The following is an 18,407-nucleotide window of genomic DNA, read 5'->3' as shown; positions in this document are numbered from 1 at the left end:
ACATAAGGAAACAATTATCTTATTAATTGATAAATATCTTCAATTAGATCAAAATTATGGTCAAATATATCATATAATCGGATTAATATTGATCTAACATGATAAGGTAACTATCCATAAGCAAAAACAGCAAGAAATCCCGAAGTACCCTCCTTCTGACGAGTTGACTCGTCGAGTCAGGCTTGGACTCGTCGAGTCACCTTGGACTCGGCGAGTTCAGCCATGGACTCGGCGAGTTCAGCCAGGGACTCGGCGAGTCCAGCCTCCAGAATGTAAAAAATCGAATTTTTCAGATATCTAATGCATCAATACAATTGAAACCAAGCTAGGCTCTGATACCACTGATGGGTTTTGGTCATAAGACATCCTATGTGTTCATACAAACCCTAATGCTTGGATCTAGGTTTCTCTATTGTACATGCTTTGAATCCAAGACTATAAACCCTAATTCTAGCATACAAGTAATCATATTAGATATTAGAATAAGTTTATAATGTTACCTTGATTGTTATGTAGCAATAACAATCCCAATTCCTCCTTGAATTGACTTTGGAAGGCTTAGAGTCACAAGTGTCACTCCTCTAATGGTTCACAAACACCATAAGCAAGAGGATGAAGAGGAGAGAGGTTAAAGGTTGCCCAAAAACGTGTGAAACCCTAGAAGGTTGCTTGTCCACGTTTTTGAGGCATAAGGGGTCTTTATATAGTAAGGCTATTAGGGTTATCTAACAAGGAAACCCTAATTTGGTTGCTTAAGCCCTAAGCAACCCATGGAGCCCTTTTCTTAAAGCCTTGGACGACTTCATATGGGCTTCCCCATTAGAATTCGTCCACCTTATAATAAAAGGCAATCCATGGCCCAAATTGCAATTATCTTATAATTACAATTCCAGTCCGTTAAGTTTAATTAATCTCTTTTAGTCACAAAACTAATTACCAATTAATTATTGACTAATATTAATTAAACAATATGATTTCTCCTTTAATATATTATTCTCATAATATATTAATAAATCATATTTAATCCTTTCTCTCCATAATTCATCCTATCAAGTTGCTTCGGTGAAGGCAACCCAAAAGGACCATGCACCATCGGGTCAAGTACATACCAAAATAGTTATGGACTTAGACACTAATCCAACACTTATCCACCAAGCAACCAATAAGATAATCCTTGAATCCTTATCATACTCGAATTCTAAGGCTCTTTATCCTTAAATTCGTCCAACCTATCAACAAGATAACCCTTACCTTATTTTGTAACTATCACATAATTACAAATCAGCCCCTCTAGTTTAATTAATTACATTTTATCACAAAACTAATTCTTAATTAATTATTGACCAATATTAATTAAACAAATATGATTTCTCCTTTAACATATTATTCTTATAACATATTAATAAATCATATTATCCTCTCTCTCTTTATTTATTTCTCCAATCAAGTTGCTTTGGTGAAGGCAACCCAAAAGGACCATGCACCATCGGGTCAAGTACATACCAAAATAGTTATGGACTTAGACACTAATCTAACACTCAATTGTTTGGATAACTACTTGGAAGCAATGACATGCCCTTGAGCTGCCAGGTGGCAAGAAGTTAAGATTGCACAAGTTCAATCCATATGAGTTAGGATTTGTCACTAACCTAGTCATGTGGTTATGGTTTTGACAAATTCACATGGATAGGAACACTTACACCATAAAATCTAAGTGTCATAAGGTTTCTCTTCGATTCATGAAAATGATGGTAAGGAAACTCTTTCACTAAGTAGATTTTAAGTAGATAGCAATTGTGATATTTTCAGTTCTCAAAGTCGTTAGTGGAGCGTGCGTGGTTAACCGACACACTAACACTGACTTATGAGAAATGGCAAAAGGTCTAAACAATTTAGACTATGATTACGGCATCCCTTTTCATAGTTCTGAAATTGTTTAGACACACATGTGAGCTATCTAAGAGAGGTGTATGATATTGATAAAGTCTTATCAAGGCAATGTAGTATCAGAAATCTGAACTTTGGTAAGAAAGTCAATTAAGTATTGATTTCTAGAAGTCCAGTTGATTTTTGGGTACATGTCGAAGCTAGTGGGAGCATAAGTCTTATTCTATTAATCATCATGTTAGTGGGAGCGTGATAAAGGTTGCAAGTTAGCGATGTTAATTATAGAAAACAAAAGGTCTCAATTGGGAAAAGTTATTTTGCTATAATTAAGGGAGAGGAAATTATACTTCATCTCAAATCTAAAAGCTTAGATTGAGGTCTTAAAGATATTTACTCAAGAATATATATATATGAATTTCATGTTCGAATGGCTCAACATAAGGAAATTCTATGTATGGGTTCATTATTTGCGTTCTAAAATTCGATTATGATTACGACATCCCTTTCCATAATCTGAATTATGAGAACTTGGCAAATAGAAATGGAAATATTATAGCAAAAGACTGGTTTAGTCTTTATGTGAGACATCATGAATCGTGTCCCATATGCTTCGGATATAAGATCGATTACATGTGCTATATTCATCCTTTCTAAAATTTTCCAAATGCCTGGGGCATTAAGAAGGGAAAAGGTCTAGAATTGGATATGACTAAGATGATTAAGCAATTGTTGAGGACAATCTAAGGTTTACCAAGGATTGGTTGCTCAATGACAGTTAGAAGTATAGTGTTGACTTTGGAAGGACCATATTGACATAGTTTGAAAAGAGGCAACTCTTGTTCGGAAGTGATAGTCAAAATGGAATATGGAAATGGTTCAAAGTTAGAAAGTATTCAATCTGTAAGATTAGGAAACTTAATGCAAAAAAGATGTTTCCAAGGATTTGACCTCCGTTGGAATACTCTGTAATGATTGTTGCCAAGTCTAGTTGAATTTGTGCATAATCATTACAAGAGGATCAATGCATATAAGTTTAGAATCTAACATATTTCAGTAAATGGCATGAATTTGGAATTCTTTCATTTGCAGTAAGGGTTTGGGACTGTGAAAAGATGATCATTGGAGTTATGCTCACTTGATCTATTTAACAAAGTAAAGATCATATACAAACATAGTATGCATACTTTGTGTATGGCATGGCTAGTGTTTAGAAAACATACTGTACACGCTTGGAGCATGGGACAACTATTGTTTTAAATTCAAGTGTAAAGTTGATAAAATCGAAACAATGAATAATGAGTAATCAGTATGGTGATAAATAAAAGTGTTTATTTATATTCATAGGGTTTGATACCATATTTGATTCATTTATTCTTGTGTTTCACTTTGGATGTTTTGACTTCCAGAATAAACTAGGTTATTCTTCTGGAATGACTAAGTTATTCAAACCTTCCACAGTCGGTCATATGTTGGAAGTAGATATGAATTAAGACTGTCATGGGTTGGCTTGTAGAGGTCTAAGATGTTGAACAAAGGGCTACAACACTCATGAGTGCTCATAAGTTCTGAGTATTGGATTCAACCCGCGGTCATTGGAATCACTTCATGGATTTTATCACGAGTGATCATGAGACGATAATATATTATATTCTTCAAACCTAGAGATATGATTTGTTACTATGAGTTGGTTGTACATTGATTGCACGAGAACGCATTCGGTAACTCGATGTTATAAAACGTGCCTTTGTGTATGATTCAACAAGTAGTAGAACAAGCCACATGAGTCGAAGTTTATCCATTCCTTTTACCTTCAGGATAAAAGCGATATCTATAGGGTCCTCGATGATTTAATGGTGATACATGTGAGTGCTTGGCCAAGCCAGGACTGATTTGATTTGTTCAATCAGTCAGTCATCATGAATCAGAAATCGCGAAACAACAAATGGACAGAGAGAATGATTGTAATCCATGTCTCAGTCCATATGATATCTAGAATGGAGCAATATATAATCCATTATCTAATTAACAAGTTCATTGACAAGATCAGAGTTCGACAGCGGCATTAAGAGCTACGATTGCCAGTTAGGTTTTGAAGTCATACTCAATAATAGTTTTAGACTGTCACACCCCCAAACCTGAACGGCGGAAACGTTCGGGGGCGGATGACTTCATGTGGTAACGTAACAAATGAATACATAGTAAAGAAATCAATACAACCATCATATATATAATTGAAAGTTTACATTTGTCAAAAGTTACATGTTCAAAACTCAATTACAATATGATGTCAAATTACGAGATTAAACTGGCGCCGCAGCATCCCTTCATCAAAAGCGAAATGAATACCTGAAATTACTGATTTCCTGGGACATACAAGTAATTTTGAAAGAGTAGATCAGCATTTAAGCTGGTGAATTTCATAAGTATTTAAGTGACAATGTTTGAATGAAATGAAATGTTTTATCGTTGTTTGTTTGTGTTTAGAAAATCCTATATTTTCTACTAGTATAAAAGTAGCCTTCACTCAAGACCAATGTTTGTTTCCAAAATGTATGTAAATGTAAAATAACCAATGAGTTTGAAAACCTTGTAAATCAATGCATTTTTAATACCCCTTGTGAGTTTTATAACCATACTATTGACTCTGAATGCCTATACACAACGTTCTTCTGGTGTTGGAATGTTATGACGTTTGTCACCCCAAACGGTGGACTGCAGCTAACAGTCAGGGCGCGGGTTGTCAAGCCCGTATAGATCTATACACAAACACCATGCTCCCCCTCCAAGGGATTCTGGTATATAATACAGGACTTGAAATGTGTACTCGAACGTACATGAAGTTAGTGTCTCACAAAACCGTGGTATAAAAACAGATCTACTTGTTAAAATGTTACGTTTGTTCTTGTATACGAAAGTAAACTTCTTGAAATATATGTTTCTAGTACATAAGAGTTAGAAATCTGTTCGTAAAACTTACCTATTATAGTTTTCAAAAAGTGTGCCTTGTTTGTTTAGAAATACCTAGAAAAAGAATCACTTGTTTACGAAAGCATAGATTTTTGGTGTAGAGTCTAAGATAGAAAAGAATAATCTAAGAACAGTTTAGTTTTATACATGCATTACAACAACTTTATATTTTAAAAGATCGAATGCTATTGTAACATATGTTATATATATATATATATATATATATATATATATATATATATATATATATATATATATATATGAGTTCCTTTAAAGGTTTATAAATCGCATGTGATTTGAATATATAACAGTATATAAAAGAGTTTCTTTAAGTAACACACGATAATACTCGTGTGTTTTACTTGCAATCCCCCCCTTGAAAGCATATAAAAGTATTTAGAATAATTAAAACGGTTGATTAAGGGGTATGAAACTCACTTGAAAGTTTGAAGGTAGCGAGATGGAAAACTGGGCAGAGTTTCGTCTCGGGAAGCGGATTTTCCCCGGGATTCTTGGGAATCTCGGGAGTAATCGACCTTCGGGACTTGAGCCAAAAAGACCAGAGCTTCGGGTTTGAACGGACACGGAAAACAAGGCAAAGTTGAGAGAAAGAGAGAGAGAGAAGAGAAATGAGCCCTTTCTTTGGAAACCCTCGCATCCTATTTATAGTAAGGCTGGTCTGCCTCGGTACGCGGGGCGTACGCTCGTACGCAGCGCGTACGCGTACGTCATGCATGACCGAAGCCTCGACTGCCTCGGCTTCGGATGGGACGGGTTGCTGGGTATGCGGGTCGGATGGGACGGCGGGTCGGATGGAACGTCGGGTCGGACGGGTCGGGGCTTCGGACGGGTCGGACGGGTTGGTTTCTTCGGATAGCGCGACGTGGACGATCAGAGGCCAATCCTCTCGGTTACGCAGGGCGTACAGGGGTACGCAGCGTGTACCTTGGATGAGGACGCTGACTCCCCTTCGGATAATATCCGAATTTTGAATAAAATAAATAATTAATTTATTTAATAAACTTCAAAAATTCATATCTTCTTCATATGAACACCGTTTTTGATGGTCTTTATCTCCTCGCGTAGGTGAGACTACGCTCTACAACTTTCGTTTAGACTCCGTCGGCAAATTCCGAAATTATTATTTTATTATTTAATAAAAACCCATCGTTTTTAAGGAATTTCTTTGAAAATTCATAACTTCCTTATCTGATGTCGGTTTTTGCCAGACTTTTTACCGCTGGAATACCATTGTCGATACCTTCGATTCTCGTTTAGGTCATTCCAGCCAAAAGTCGCTCGATCTCCGATTCGAGTTTTTAGCTGTCTGTTGCTAAGTCGAACTTGAAAAAATCATAACTTCGCTATATGAAGTCGGATTTGGGCGTTCTTTTCAAGTACGATCATGGTTCAAAGACATTTAATCATAGAAGGAAATTAAGTAGAACTTATTTGTACATTTTATTATGAACGTAAATTTTTATTATTCGGAAGTGGTTACAATACTTGACCCATTTTTGGTCGTTACAAAGAGTTGAAATATCGGGTTGTCACATCATCCCCCCGTTAGAGAGAATTTCGTCCCAAAATTTAAAGTAGTAAAGATACTAGTGAACATGAAAGAGATGAGGGTACTTTTGTTTCATCTGATCTTCGCGTTCCCATGTGAATTCGGGTCCCCGCTTGGCGTTCCAGCGAACCTTCACGATGGGTATGCGACTTTGCTTTGTTTGTTTGACCTCTCGGTCCATGATTTCTACTGGTTCTTCCACAAAGTTGAGGCTCTTGTTGATATCGATCTCGTCGAGTGGAATAACAAGAGTCTCGTCGGACAGACACTTTTTCAAGTTTGAGACGTGGAAGGTTGGATGGATGTTACTAAGTTCGCGCGGTAGGTTAAGCTTGTAAGCCACAGGGCCGATTCTGGCAAGAATCTCGAAAGGCCCTATGTATCTTGGATTTAGTTTCCCACACTTTCCAAATCGTATTAAACCCTTCCACGGTGAGACCTTTAATAAGACGTGGTCTCCTACCTGGAATTCCAAAGGTTTCCTCCTTTGGTCAGCGTAGCTTTTCTGTCGGTCTCTTGAGGCTTTCAATCGTTCACGAATCTGAACGATCTTCTCTGTTGTTTCACGTATGATCTCCGGACCGGTGAGAGTGCTTTCAGGAACTCTTCCTCTAGCTAACTGGGTATCGCCAACTTCAGTCCAGCACAGAGGGGATCTGCACTTTCGACCATAGAGGGCTTCAAACGGAGCAACCTTTATGATTGTATGATAACTATTGTTGTATGAAAATTCGACAAGGGGTAAATGAATATCCCATGCCTTTCCAAAGTCAATCATGCAGGCTCTCAGCATGTCTTCTAAAGTTTGTATTGTTCTCTCACTTTGTCCGTCTGTCTGTGGGTGGTAGGCTGTACTCATGTCTAGCCTAGTTCCCAGGGAGCTTTGCAGTGACTGCCAGAATCTTGAAGTGAATCTACTATCTCGATCGGAGATAATGGATATCGGAACACCATGCAGTCGCACTACTTCCCTTAAGTAAGTTCTCGTAAGCTTCTCCATTTTGTCAGTCTCCTTGATGGGTAGGAAATGTACGGATTTGGTCAATCTGTCGACAATGACCCATATGGTATCGAGTCCACTTGTCGTCTTGGGTAACTTGGTTATGAAGTCCATAGTAATCCGCTCCCATTTCCATTCTGGTATCTCTGGTTGTTGTAGTAGTCCTGACGGTTTCTGATACTCGACCTTAACCTTAGAGCAAGTAAGACATTTACTCACGAAGGTAGCAATTTCTGCTTTCATGTTAGGCCACCAGTACAGTTTCTTAAGATCCAGATACATTTTATCTGAACCCGGGTGAATGGAATATCTTGAGTGGTGAGCCTCGGCCATGACTACGTTTCTGAAACCACCATGTTTTGGGGTCCAGATTCGGTCCATGAGATAGTAGGCTCCGCCACCCTTGACTTCTAAATTCTTCTCCATTCCTCGCAGGGATTCACCCGCCACATTTTCAGGTTGCAAAGCTTCCATTTGTGCTTCCTTAATTTGTGTGGATAAGTGGGAATGGATAGTCATGGTCAGAGCTTTGACCCTCCGACCAATGTATTCCTTTCGACTGAGGGCGTCGGCTACTACGTTGGCCTTGCCAGGATGGTAACGAATTTCGCATTCGTAGTCATTCAGTAACTCGACCCATCGTCGTTGTCGCATGTTGAGTTCCTTCTGATCGAAAATGTGTTGAAGGCTCTTGTGATCGGTGAAAATAGTACTCTTTGTTCCGTATAAGTAGTGCCTCCAAATCTTCAGAGCAAACACCACTGCTCCTAACTCGAGGTCGTGTGTCGTATAGTTCACCTCGTGTGTCTTAAGCTGTCGGGAGGCATAAGCGATAACCTTCCCTCTCTGTATAAGAACACAACCAAGTCCTTGATTTGAAGCATCGCAATACAATACGAAGTCTTCTATCCCTTTGGGGAGGGATAGTATCGGTGCGGTGCACAAGGCCTGCTTTAGTGTCGGGAATGCCTTCTCTTGTTTCGCTTCCCAGTCAAAGGCCACACCTTTCTGGGTTAATGAAGTAAGAGGTTTCACAATGCTCGAAAAGTTCTTTATGAATCTGCGATAGTAGCCAGCTAGACCTAGAAATTGACGAATTTATGTAGGTGTCTTTGGTGCCGACCAGTTCTCAATAGCCTTAATTTTGGAGGGGTCTACGTGTATACCTTTCTCGCTAACAACGTGACCTAAAAATTCGACTCTTCGAATCCAAAATTCGCATTTAGAGAACTTCGCATAGAGTTTCTCCGTTCGTAGTGTTTCTAGGACTTTTCGTAGGTGTTGACTATGCTCTTCCTCACTTCGAGAGTAGATAAGTATATCATCGATAAAGACGATGACGAACTGATCCAAGTAAGCGCGGCATACCCTATTCATTAGGTCCATAAATACTACTGGTGCATTGGTTAATCCGAACGGCATCACCACGAATTCATAGTGTCCATAACGAGTTCGGAAAGCTGTCTTTGGAATGTCCCCCTCTAGAACTCGTAATTGGTGATATCCGGATCGCAGGTCTATTTTGGAGAAGTAGTTCGCCCCTTGAGTTGATTGAATAGGTCGTCAATACGGGGTAGAGGATAGCGGTTCTTGACAGTAAGTTTGTTCAGCTCTCTGTAGTCGATGCACATACGGAACGATCCGTCTTTCTTCTTTACAAACAAGACTGGTGCTCCCCAAGGTGAGAAACTTGGTCTTATGAATCCTTTGTGAAGGAGTTCATTAAGTTAACTGGAAAGTTCCTGCATCTCTGCTGGTGCAAGACGATAAGGCGACTTCGCTACTGGGGTAGCTCCTGGAATTAAGTCGATTCTGAACTCGATTTGGCGTTGCGGTGGTAATCCTGGTAGTTCTTCTGGAAAGATATCGGGAAAGTCGTGTACTACCGAGATGCTCTTGATGTCCTTCAGTTCTTGACTTGTATCGACGATGTGCGCTAGGAATGCTCGACAATCCTTCCGCAAGCACTTTCGAGCTTGGATGCACGAAATGATGCGAAGGTTTGCACTAGATTTGTCGCCGTAGATAACTAATGTTTCGTTGTTAGGGAGGTTAAGACGGACTGCTTTCTCAAAGCACATGATGTCGGCGCGAAGAAGACTCAACCAATCCATGCTGACTATGACGTCGAAACTTTTAATTTGAACCGGCATGAGATTGATTGGGAAAGAATGCCCGTCTAATGTTAACGTACATCCCATGTATATGCAATTTGTGTTTTCGGTTTTTCCATTGGCCATCTCTACAGTGAATGAATTTTCTAACTTGCTAGGTTTAGGTTTAAGTAAATGAATAAAGTTTTGACTCACGAAGCTTCTCTCCGCTCCACTATCGAATAATATGCATGCGTATGAATTATCGAGAAGGAACGTACCAGCAACTATAGTTGGGTCAGCTACAGCTTCGTCGTGGCCTATTGCCAAAACTCGTCCCACACCTCTGGTGCCTGCTGCCTTAGGACAGTTTCTCTTGTAGTGGCCCACCTCGCCACAACCGTAGCAAGCCTGCCCTACACCCGTACCGGGAACTTGAGTGATCGGCTTTGCGGGTTCCTTGCAGAAACGGGCTGTGTGCCCTTTCCTGCTGCAGTTGGCGCACTGCATATCTCGACAAGGTCCATGGTGGTAGTAATTGCATTTGGTGCATTTTGGGAGGTTACCTATATAAGGCTTTGTTGGGTAGGTATTTGTAGGGGCTGTAGCAGGTACAGTGGCAACATTTACTAACACCAGTTGTTTCTTTGCGGATTCTTGGGAAGACCCACCCTTCCCTTTGCGGATTCTGATGACCTCCGTAGTCGATCAGAGATTGTGCCAGTTCCTTAGCACTTTCAAAGGTGTCAGGTTTAGAAGCTAACACGCTTGATCACATTTGGGGCGTCAGTCCCCAGATGTACCTTTCTATCTTCTTGCTCTCGGGAGCAATCATATCTGGACAAAGGATTGCCAGTTCGCAGAATCTGTTGGTATAAGTAGCGATGTCGGTACCCACCATTCCGAGAGTCCATAGCTCGTGTTCAAGCTTTTGAATCTCTCCCCGTGGGCAGTATTCTCCCATCATCATGGCCTTCAAGCTCTCCCAGCTTATGGAGTTTGCCACGATTAGGGTAAGTACTTTAACGTGGCCATTCCACCAAGTTAAAGATTTATCGAGAAGGGTGAAAGTTGCAAATTTGACCTTGCTGTGCTCAGGGCAGGAGCAGATTTCAAAGACTGCCTCCGTCCTTTCAATCCACTGCCTCAGGGCCATCACACCACCAGTACCATAAAACATCCGGGGCTTGGCATTAGTGAAGTCCTTATAGGTGCATTCTCGAGGTGGTCCATGACTCTCGCCATGGTTGGATGGGTGTGTGCCAGATCCCGAGCCATTAGCACTTGAGTTATTGATCTGTGACATGGCAGCTGCCACCGCTGCGGTGACTGTTGCTTGAAACATTACAGCATCAAATTGGGGTGGTGGAGGTGGTGGTGGTATAGGTGCTTCCTCACCGTTGTTTCGCCTTGGATTCCTACGCGCAGGCATCCTTCAACTATAGATTGAAAAGACAAGGATAAGAATTTCATAGAATGGAAAATGTATGTGTCTCATGAACTAAATCGCTATAGTTCAACAACAGATGATAGTATGAGTCTTAAAATAGAAGAATGAAAGTTATTTGTAATACTGAAGGTATGAAACAAGTATTTGGGTTCACAAAGACCATTCAAGGTTCAAACGAAATACTCAACATAGTAGTAATAGTGCAACTTATATTAATATAAAAGTTGTTATAACGATCATGAAAATTTGACCCCTATAAGGGTCTCCGATTACAAAGTTCGAGAAATTTTAAAGACTTTTAGCCGAGGTCCTAAGCTATAACAAAATTTGAGTCCTTGACAAGCACTACTTGGGTCGAAGATTGCGCTTGGAGCTTGACTCCGAATCTGATTGCTTTGACTCCATTAGACGCCTATCGAAAGCGGCTTGTTGTTCCCTTAGTTCGGCGAGGGCTGCAATCATTTGCGCTTGAAACGCTTCGGTTTGGAATTGAGCGTTGTCTTGCATCTTGTCCAGCCTACGGATGTCAGAAGTGTGAACCTGCACTTCCACGTTGATATCCCAGAGTCGACTAGCTTGTACTCCAGACTGATAGGACTGATTGGCTAACTTACCCACCATTACCGGGAGTGCTCGATCAGCCGAACCTCCGCCGCGGACATCATAGAAGTCCCGGCACATGCCATAGGGAGGGCGTAGGTTTTGTTGTTGGCTCCAACGGTGGAGGTGACTTCCCCAGACGGGATTCGGTCCTTGAAAGTTCCTTACGAAGACGGGAGGTTGAATGGGTGGTGGATCGATAACTTCCGGCTCTGAGTCGGTACCGGAGTCATCACCCACTTCTATGGGTTCCTCGTCCTCTTCGGGATCATCTTCGATCCATCCTCCGTTTCCTTGGTTGGGAAAGTAGGGGTCGCCAGGGTGGTGAAATCCAGCCATTTGACTGTACGAGAAATAGGGTTATAAGAATTGAATAAAGTCGGAACATGTAAAACATGTAAGTTAAACTAGTTTAGATAGCAAATACTCCTATAGTATTTAATTTCTTGTGTTTGAATCTTGTAATGGTTTGGTAGGTTTTGACTTGTTGCTTACTACGATCATTCCTCGATATACGTTGGTCCAATCTTGGGCAAATATAGTTGTGTTGGAATAATGTCTAAGGCTATAACTATATCCGGTTGTGCATGGTCCTTTTGGGTTGCCTTCACCATAGCAACTTGATAGGATGATTTAATAAGAGAGAGTAAATATTATTAATATATTATGAGAATAATATAGTGAATAATATATTTGTTATTTGATTAATATAAGTCATAGAATTAATTAGAATTAATTTGGTGACTTAAAGAGATTAATTAAATAAAGGGGTATAAATTGTCAATTGTTTGATAGTTAAGCTTTAGACTGTAAATCCATTAGGATATGGTTTGAACGGATTCTAAGAGCTTTAGGAAAGCTAAAATCGTCCATATGATTATCTAGGAATGGATTTGGATAGCCTTAAGAGAAGATTATCCAATTAGGGTTTAGGTTGTAACCCTTAAGGAGTCTACAAGTATAAATAGACCCCATGGCATAGGGAATTCGTGACATCTCCTAATGCAAGGAACCTCTGGTCGAAATTCCTCCCCTCTCCTCTCTCCTAAATCATTCTTATTGCTATTGGGCTTTGTAAGCCATTAGAGGAGTGACACTTGTGACTCTAGAAGCTCCAAGACCTCAAGATCAACAAGGAACTCAAAGGCATGATTCTAGATCTGTTTCAATGTTGTTATTTAAGCTAATTAGTCATTAGAAGTCTTGGATTCAAAAGCATGTTTAGTAGAAAGCCTAGATCCAAGCATTAGGGTTTTGCATGCGCACATAGGAAAGTTCTTATGGCTAAAACCCATCAAGTTGATCACGCTATATTTGTCCAAAATCTGATTACATATATCGAGTCTCAATCGTAGTGTCAACTTGTCTAAATACCTGTATAGTTGTATAACATGAAAATAGTTTGTGGTATGCATGTAATTGTACTTAAATGAACTATTAATTTAAGTTGAACGAAATGCTGCTTAAGTGTAAAAAGAAAATTTGTTTTTTCAGAGAGTATTAGTCCCTTAAGCATTTATAGTTTGTATATCTTATGTGGTTCGATATACTTAGTTCACTATAAACATTGCTCTGATACCAATCTGTCACACCCCCAAACCTGAACGGCGGAAACGTTCGGGGGCGGATGACTTCATGTGGTAACGTAACAAATGAATACATAGTAAAGAAAGCAATACAACCATCATATATATAATTGAAAGTTTACATTTATCAAAAGTTACATGTTCAAAACTCAATTACAATATGATGTCAAATTACGAGATTAAACTGGCGCCGCAGCATCCCTTCATCAAAAGCGAAATGAATACCTGAAATTACTGATTTCCTGGGACATACAAGTAATTTTGAAAGAGTAGATCAGCATTTAAGCTGGTGAATTTCATAAGTATTTAAGTGACAATGTTTGAATGAAATGAAATGTTTTATCTTTGTTTGTTTGTGTTTAGAAAATCCTATATTTTCTACTAGTATAAAAGTAGCCTTCACTCAAGACCAATGTTTGTTTCCAAAAGGTATGTAAATGTAAAATAACCAATGAGTTTGAAAACCTTGTAAATCAATGCATTTTTAATACCCCTTGTGCGTTTCATAACCATACTATTGACTCTGAATGCCTATACAGAACGTTCTTCTGGCGTTGGAATGTTATGACGTTTGTCACCCCAAACGGTGGACTGCAGCTAACAGTCAGGGCGCGGGTTGTCAAGCCCGTATAGATCTATACACAAACACCATGCTCCCCCTCCAAGGGATTCTGGTATATAATACAGGACTTGAAATGTGTACTCGAACGTACATGAAGTTAGTGTCTCACAAAACCGTGGTATAAAAACAGATCTACTTGTTAAAATGTTACGTTTGTTCTTGTATACGAAAGTAAACTTCTTGAAATATATGTTTCTAGTACATAAGAGTTAGAAATCTGTTCGTAAAACTATACCTATTATAGTTTTCAAAAAGTGTGCCTTGTTTGTTTAGAAATACCTAGAAAAAGAATCACTTGTTTATGAAAGCATAGATTTTTGGTGTAGAGTCTAAGATAGAAAAGAATAATCTAAGAACAGTTTAGTTTTATACATGCATTACAACAACTTTATATTTTAAAAGATCGAATGCTATTGTAACATATGTTATATATATATATATATATATATATATATATATATATATATATATATATATATATATATATATATATGAGTTCCTTTAAAGGTTTATAAATTGCATGTGATTTGAATATATAACAGTATATAAAAGAGTTTCTTTAAGTAACACACGATAATACTCGTGTGTTTTACTTGCAATCCCCCCTTGAAAGCATATAAAAGTATTTAGAATAATTAAAACGGTTGATTAAGGGGTATGAAACTCACTTGAAAGTTTGAAGGTAGCGAGATGGAAAACTGGGCAGAGTTTCGTCTCGGGAAGCGGATTTTCCCCGGGATTCTTGGGAATCTCAGGAGTAATCGACCTTCGGGACTTGAGCCAAAAAGTCCAGAGCTTCGGGTTTGAACAGACACGGAAAACAAGGCAAAGTTGAGAGAGAGAGAGAGAAGAGAAATGAGCCCTTTCTTTGGAAACCCTCGCATCCTATTTATAGTAAGGCTGGTCTGCCTCGGTACACGGGGCGTACGCTCGTACGCAGCGCGTACGCGTACGTCATGCATGACCGAAGCCTCGACTGCCTCGGCTTCGGATGGGACGGGTTGCTGGGTATGCGGGTCGGATGGGACGGCGGGTCGGATGGGACATCGGGTCGGGGCTTCGGACGGGTCGGACGGGTTGGTTTCTTCGGACAGCGCGACGTGGACGATCAGAGGCCAATCCTCTCGGTTACGCAGGGCATACAGGGGTACGCAGCGTGTACCTTGGATGAGGACGCTGACTCCCCTTCGGATAATATCCGAATATTGAATAAAATAAATAATTAATTTATTTAATAAACTTCAAAAATTCATATCTTCTTCATACGAACTCCGTTTTCGATGGTCTTTATCTCCTCGCGTAGGTGAGACTACGCTCCACAACTTTCGTTTAGACTCCGTCGGCAAATTCCGAAATTATTATTTTATTATTTAATAAAGACCCATCGTGTTTAAGGAATTTCTTTGAAAATTCATAACTTCTTTATCTGATGTCGGTTTTTGCCAGACTTTTTACCGCTGGAATACCATTGTCGAGACCTTCGATTCTCGTTTAGGTCATTCCGGCCAAAAGTCGCTCGATCTCCGATTCGAGTTTTTAGCTGTCTGTTGCTAAGCCGAACTTGGAAAAATCATAACTTCGCTATATGAAGTCGGATTTGGGCGTTCTTTTCACGTACGATCATGGTTCAAAGACATTTAATCATAGAAGGAAATTAAGTAGAACTTATTTGTACATTTTATTATGAAGGTAAATTTTTATTATTCAGAAGTGGTTACAATACTTGACCCATTTTTGGTCGTTACAAAGAGTTGAAATATCGGGTTGTCACATAGACTTATCCAAGTGGGAGACTATTGGATTAATATCTAAGTCCATAACTATATTTGGTATGTACTTGACCCAACCCGGCATGGTCCATTTGGGTTGCACTTCACCGGCACAATTTATATGGATAGTATTTTGAGAATAGTATATTTATGATTTATATTCATATATTATAAGTTCTAATATATTAATATAATCATATTATTTAATTAGTATTGATCAAGAATTAATTTATAATTAATTAAGTGATCAAAATGAACTAATTAAATATGGACTCTTAGATATATATATATATATATATATATATATATATATATATATATATATATATGTGTGTGTGTGTGTGTGTAGTGGGCCAAGTTCATTTAGGTTGGGCTAAGTCTTCATGGATAGTCGATGGAGCTTTAACCCATGGATCCTAGGAAATGAAAGGTCATGGGTATTAGGGTTTAACCCTAATCCTCCACACTATATAAAGATGTCCTTGGTTGGTGAAATGGGCACTAATGTGGGTACACTAAGAGGGCTAGCCAATTTCACTAGAGAGAACTAAGTATCCATATTCTCTAAAGTCTTCCAAGGTGTTTTGGTGATTTGTGATTCCATTTGAGGCTTCCACACTATTGGGGCTAAGCTCTTAAAGCTTGAAGAAATCAAGCTACACCAAAAGGTATGTCATCTAACTAGTCTTTGTAGTATAGTTACCTCATAGTATGCTAGTTTGGATTAAAGCCTTGGAAAGTTCTTATTTGCATGTATAATAGAGAAAACATAGATCCAAGGTTTTTAGGGTTGCATGTACACCATAGGAGTGTTAGAATGCTCAAAACCCAACAGTGATGACTTGAAGGTGTGAGGGTATAGTGACGCCAGCTTTCAGACCGACAGGGACAACTACCGTTCGCAGTCGGGCTAGGTCTTTACCCTAAATGGAGGAGCAGTAACTTGGAAAAGTTCCAAGCACGAAACCGTAGCCGATTCAACGTGCGAATCAGAGTACATTGCAGCGAGCGAAGCGTCGAAGGAGGCAATATGGCTGAAGAACTTTATTGGTAACCTTGGAGTTGTACCTGCCATAAAGGAGCCCATGGAGATTTTCTTTGATAATGAAGGAGCGGTTGCCCTGACCAAGGAACCAAGAGATCATGGTAGATCACGACACATAGACAGAAAATATCACTTTGTTAGACATCGTGTAGAAGAAGGATAACTCGTAGTGAAGAGGATATCATCAGAGGATAAACCAGCAGATCCACTTACGAAGGGACTGAGTAGGATTAAGTACTTGTAGCATGCTAGGAGTATTGGGCTGAAGAATGATATTAGCATAGATTAGATATTATTAGAAACGTATAATAGATAAATGTAATCAACATTTGATGAATAAATGAAAGAGTATTATTTATGAGTAATGTTACTGTCTTATGTTAATTGTTTAACTATTGTTTCATTTTGCATGTTTTGACTTCCAGAATAATTGAGTTTATTAAGAATAATCGAATTATTCAAATTGTCCACAATCGTTCATATGTTGGAAGTAGATATGAATGAAGATTGTAATGAATTGGTGTGTAGATTTTCTAAATGGTATTAGACATAGCAAAAGATTGTTGCGACGTTCATGAGTGCTTATGAACTAGTTTTGAGCATCGGAACAAACCTGTGCTTGCTGGAATCACCTTATGGGATATGATAGAAAAGGGTGATCGCAAGACGATAATATCATAGAGTCTTAAAACCTAGATATATGTTTTGTTATTTGTTAATTGATTGTACATTGATAATGCGAAAACGCATCAGTAACTCGGTGTTATAAAACGCATTGTTGTGTATAGTTGATTAATGAATAAGTAAATGCATATAAGTCGAAGTTTATCTATGACTTTTATCCATCGAGGGTAAAAGCGATATCTCGGCCGCTCGATGATTTTATTTGAATTATGTGCCGGGCCCGGTCAGAACTGAATTGATGTGTTCGATTAAGTTCTATGTCAAATAAATCGGAGATCGAGAAACCAAAATGCTAGACTAATCATTCCATAGAATTGTTAGCATGATATCTTACAGAGGACTGTATGATCCCTTATCTAAAGGACAAGATTCATTAGATCAGAGTTTGACAACGTCTTTGAGAGCTACGATTGCAAATCGGAGTGTACTTGTGCATATTGTTACTAAACTTATCCAAGTGGGAGACTGTTGGAATAGTGTCTAAGGCTGCAACTATATTAAGCAAGTATTTGACCCGATTGTTCATGGTCCTTTTGGGTTGCCTGCACCATAGCCACTTGACAGGATGATTTATTATGAGAGAATAGATATTATTAATATATTATGAGAATAATATAACGAATAATAATATTGTTATTTGATTAATATAAGTCAAAGATTAATTAGTATTAATTTGGTGACTTAAAGAGATTAATTAAATAAGAGGGTATAAACTGTCAATTATTTTATAGTTACACTTTATAAAGGATGGACGAATTCTAGGGCTTAGGATAGCCACAAATTCATCAAAGGCTTATCTTTGGTAAGGATTAGGATTGCTTTGAGTAAAGATTATCCAACTAGGGTTTAAGGGTGGAACCCTAGGAGCCTTACAAGTATAAATAGACCCCTAGGGCAAGGGAGATCGACACCTCTGCTAAAGCAAAGAAACCCTGGTCGATTTCCTCCCTCCCCTCTCTCTCAAATCATCCTCTTGCTAGTTGGTGTTTGTAAGCCATTAGAGGAGTGACAATTGTGACTCTAGAGATCCAAGACAACAAGATCAAACAAGAGATTCAAAGGTAAACTTCTAGATCTGATTTTGTATTGTTCTTATATCTAATTAGTCATTAGAAGTCTTGGATTCAAAGCATG

This window comes from Lactuca sativa, chromosome 3 (assembly GCF_002870075.4).
Source record: "Lactuca sativa cultivar Salinas chromosome 3, Lsat_Salinas_v11, whole genome shotgun sequence".
Lineage (NCBI taxonomy): Eukaryota > Viridiplantae > Streptophyta > Magnoliopsida > Asterales > Asteraceae > Lactuca > Lactuca sativa.
This window is presented reverse-complemented; position numbering follows the sequence as displayed.